The sequence below is a fragment of the Sciurus carolinensis genome, chromosome 12 (genome assembly GCF_902686445.1).
Source record: "Sciurus carolinensis chromosome 12, mSciCar1.2, whole genome shotgun sequence".
Classification (NCBI taxonomy): Eukaryota; Metazoa; Chordata; class Mammalia; order Rodentia; family Sciuridae; genus Sciurus; species Sciurus carolinensis.
The window spans coordinates 90,555,617-90,560,679 of record NC_062224.1 but is presented as its reverse complement, the minus strand read 5'-3'; the positions used below and the strand labels follow the sequence as shown (position 1 = coordinate 90,560,679).

The 5,063-nt window shown below is 30.0% G+C and overlaps 1 pseudogene; it reads left to right on the top strand.

Annotated features, from left to right (window-relative positions):
- The first annotated feature begins 306 nt into the window (after nt 1–306).
- On the top strand, nt 307–1,902 carry LOC124961429 (complement factor H-like; annotated as a pseudogene).
- The last annotated feature ends 3,161 nt before the right edge of the window (nt 1,903–5,063 follow it).

Here is a 5,063-nt window from a genome sequence, read left to right as displayed (position 1 = left end):
AAGATTACATAAATAAGTTTCTTGTAAATAAGGAAGTTTGCTGAAAAAGAATGGGAAAACAATAAGGAGGAGCCAAAAAAAGGTAATAATAAACTACTATATGAATTGAAAAGTATAACATATGTAAACATGCAACATAATTACATCATCATTTATGATACTGGGCTATTGAATTTTCTATTTTTGAAATATATCTTAAATATATTTGAATTATTATTTTGTATTCAAGAAATCTAATTTTAATATTTCCTACAAGTGGAAAGAGATTCCTGCCCACCTCCACCTCAGATTCCCAGTGCTGAAGACATGACAACCACAGTGAACTATCTGGATGGAGAAAAAGTATCTGTTCTTTGCAAAGAAAATTATCTGATTCAGGGAGCAGAAGAAATTGTGTGCAAAAATGGAAGATGGCAGTCAATACCACGCTGTGTTGGTCAGTAGTGTGCAACTTGCTTTACAACATTCTTTCAATTGAAGTTAGTAATCCCCTGTTCTTTTATGTAAATGAAAAAGATGAAGACCTTTTTCTCTGTCTATCACACTCTATCCTGAAACTGTAAGATTTGATTCAGGTACATAAATCAGTCACCATATTTCATTTCTGTTATCAAAATTGGACAACACGTTGTGATATTATGTAAATAGCAGGTAAAATTTCTCTTTATGACTATTTTTCATATAATAAAATAGACACAAATCAAGGGAGATATTTGAGAAGACGATAGCTTAGATATCGTGGTGACATAACTCAACAGTATTTGATTTTAGTTTTAATTTAAATGTTTTATTTCTGTTTGACACTTTGATTTCTATTTTTCATATAGAAAATCTTCCATGTTCTCAACCACTTGGTATAGACCATGGAACCATTAGTCCATCTAGATTTTCAGAAGAATGGAAAGAAATAAATGAATCCAGAATAAATCCATATGGCACTAAATTGAATTATATTTGTGAAGATGGTTTTACAACCTCTGAGGAAGATGGGATAACATAGCATAAGGGCAAATGGAGTTCTCCACCTCAGTGTGTATGTGAGGACTATATGAAAGGTTGAATTCTGATCTGAGATTACACATAATTAAATAATTGAGAGTACAAAAAATGAAAAAGCATACGATGTAGTCAAAGTCAGGGGAGGAATACATTAGAGATTATCATATTATTTAATTATTCATGTATTTTACCATTAAAATACTTTGGCAATATTGAATGAATCTTATTTTTGTTCATTTTATTGATTCATTATGGAGTCACTTTTTACTTTGGCATTTCTTTTGAAAAAAATGTAATGGGTAGTGCATTTAAATTCATTTAAGTTCTAGAGTTTCCTTTGCAACCAAGTTTTTAAATATTTTAAAAATGCTTTTCTTACAGTGTTTCTTCTGATGCCTCATAATACTTGGTAATTTATTTAATGTTATTAATTTTGGGTGTTTCCATTTGTCACTCATGGTTGGTTAGAGAAACTTTGCCATTTTTTATTGCAATTTATTGCTCCTGTTTTCAGTTTGAGAGTTGGACAGACATGAGAAAGGTGAACTTAGGAAGACTTGTGCACATTCTCTGTGACTTCATAGTAGCTTCTCTGTTATTATTATTTCTTTTCAAAAACTGTGATACATCAACATTGACATAATAAATTGACATATAAAATTTTCTTTCTGAGTTAGCAAATCTTGGATTCATTCTTTCATTATTTATTTTTTAGGACTTCCTTGTGAATCTCCATCTTCCATTTTAAATGGTGTTGTGTCTCATGAGTTAGATAGTTACCCATATGGAAAAGAAGTTACTTACAATTGTTCAGAAGGTTTTGGAATTGATGGACCTGCATTTATAAAATGTTTAGGAGGAAAATGGTCCTACCCACCAGAATGCATAAGTATAGTGTTTTAATTTTATAATACATGTGTCAGATTCCCTAATTCAAAGTATAAGTGATACAAATAAGAAAGTAAGGTGTAATTCTAGAATTTTACAAGGTACCTGAAATTTCTTGAGTCTGGTAGAGAATTATAGCCTAGTAATTAAAAAAATTGACACTATGAGGCAAATTACTTCCTTTTCACATAATTTTGTGTAATCATTTGTGTCCTCTGATGTAAATTTTCAGATTTCTTATCTTTGTTTCTGGAGAAAAGGACCCTTACTCATCAATCTCATCATTATGTAATCTACCTTAATTCATCAGTAATCTTACTAAAATACATACTTTCTAAAGGTTTGGAATAAATATTGTAAGTAATTCACATTTTCAGAAACCAAAAGTAGAAATATATAATACATGTGGCATCTGGGGGCAAAAAATTATTTGAATGTGAAAATCTAGCCTTAAATATTAGAACTACTAGTGTTTCTTCAAGTGTCATTCCTGTCTTATGCTTTTGATAAATTTAGAACAATTCAATTGATGTCAAATTTGATCATATTTTGTCAAGTTTTAAATAGTATATTATGTGGTATTCATTGGTTCTATAGGTTGCTAAGTATTATTTTAGAATATTACTATTAGATATTACATTTTTTAAGATTTACTGAACAAATACATATTTTTTTCTCTCAGGAACAGATTGTTTTAATTTACCCAACTTTGATGGTGCCACACTCATAGGACTGAGGAAGGAGTCATATAAATCAGGAGATCAAGTGGCTTACAAATGCCCAACATTTTACCAATTGGATGGGTCCAATACTGTGACATGTATTAATGGCAAAATGAATAAGAAAACCGATGTGCAAAGGTACTTTGATGGCATTGTAAATTTATTTATTAGACTTTTAGGAAGTATTAATATTTTCATAGCATCCTTCAAAATGAGCATAGGTTAATTTTTAGGGCAAGACAAAGTAGGCTTAAGTTTAAAAATGAAAGGTTGGAATTGAATATGCTATAGTTAATCACATAGCCCTGTGGTTCTCAAAATGTGTTCCCTGAACAAGCAGCATCAACATTTTTGAACAAATATTTTATGAATCCAAATAGAAATTCCTGAGCTCATTTTAGACATACTGGAAAAAATAATCTTGAGGTGTAATCTTAAAAAATATTTATGAAGTTCTCCAAAGGATTTCATTACACCTCAGTTTGGAACCATTGCAATAGTCTGTTATTACTATCCATGCACCTAAAACTCTGAGGAATTACACATTGTTCATCATAGTATCAGAAAGCATTTATAAACAAGTTATAAAAGCCATGTTTCTATAATTATAGGTATATTTTTCTGTTATTTTCCCATGTCTCTAATTTTTTAAAAATTTATCCTTTTTTAAAGTTTTACTTAAGTATTAATTTTTGTTTTTATTGGTGCTTTATCGTTGAACATAACATCTTCATCTTTTAACTGTGTTTTAAGAATAAACAGATTATTCTTCCAACTGTGTTCTTAATTCTTGACTTAGTCTCTAAGGAAATGCCTCTTTGTTTTTATTTAGGAACTAAAATGATAATTAAGGAACAAGATAATTGTATACCAAACATTGATGCCATATAATCTCTTTACTCTTATTTTTTTTTCATTTTAAAAAATTCATGTTGCACTTATAGAACTTGTAATATTTGTTCTACTCAACCCAAGGGGAAATGTCCAGGAACTTTCATTCTCAGTGGCTTTCAAGGAGTTAAAATGTCTATCAGTGTTCTAGTGAAGGATAGGGAAGAGATTTAAGAGCATGAAAGGTTAGCTCTGATCCAAAAAAATTGCTATTTTTTTCATATTCATATTCCATGTGAATTCATTGGAATCAGAAAAGTTTTTCATGTCAAAGTATCTATTTATTTTCAATCCTGCTTAAAATGTATTTGGAATCTTATTGATTGATTGGTTACTCAAAATGAACGCTAGGTGGAGATACTTTCTTTTCTTTCTATTCAGATATTTCCTGTGTGAATCCACCCACAGTGGAAAATGCTAATACATTATCAAACCAGATGTGTAGTTATCCATCTGGTGAGAGAGTACGTTATGAATGTATCAAACCTTTTGAAATATTTGGGGAAGTAGAAGTGATGTGACTAAATGGAACCTGGACAGAGCCACCTCAGTGCAAAGGTAGAATATCATATTCCTAATTTTGCTTTGCTTGAGGACATAGTATGAGTAAAATGTTTTGATAAAAATGAAGTGAAGTAATTCTTATAGAATATATTTTTTAATGCAAATAAGATGATATTGCTAGAAATTTATTTTTTGGCCAACTAAGAAATATCGTGTAGTTTTTTCAAGACATATTTAACTGAATTAATAGGACAATTACAATCTGAGAAAATTTCTCATCTTAAACATTAGGATACTCAGTACATTTTTAATACTCCAAGAGATATCCCCTTTGAGATGTAGAAAACAGGGGATTGAAGACTGATCAGAGAACATGATATACATTTGGGCATTCTTAGCATATAGAAAATATTGAAGGTATGTGACTGAGGATGTCCAGGGAATCACTATATTTATAAAATAAGTCTGGGTATTTGGTCATTGGCACTCTAATATTTAGAATTCAGAAAATAAGGGAAACATATAATGGAGATATTATATAATCTGTTTCTATTTTTAAAAATTAATTTTTCCTAATTTACTTTCTCTTTCTTGACTTTGATTCTACCTTTTGTTAATGGTGAAGTCAGTTTTATGTAGACCATATAGAGTTTGGCCTCATTTAGCTTTAAAAATTTTTTTTTTTTTATTTTTCCCCTTTTACACAAAACAAAGTAGGAGAAATAATACAGGATTAAAACTGCTGAAGTAGTTAATTAGTAAAACATGTATTCACAAAGAAAAAAATCCAGATAGGAAACTGGCTTATTTACAATGAGGAAACACATGTAAAATTAAGGTAGTTGTCATTAGAAAAAGAATCAAACATATCATACTGGGTGCCACTGTTTATAGCAATATTGAAGGGAGAACACAACACTTAATTAGGAAAAGATACACCACAAGGTACAGGTTTTCCAGTGTCAGTGCAATAAATTCACAAAACTACATTATGGCTAATTAATCGGTTTAAGAATTGTTTCCAAACATGTCACATTTTTGTCCCTCAAAGCTTTATTC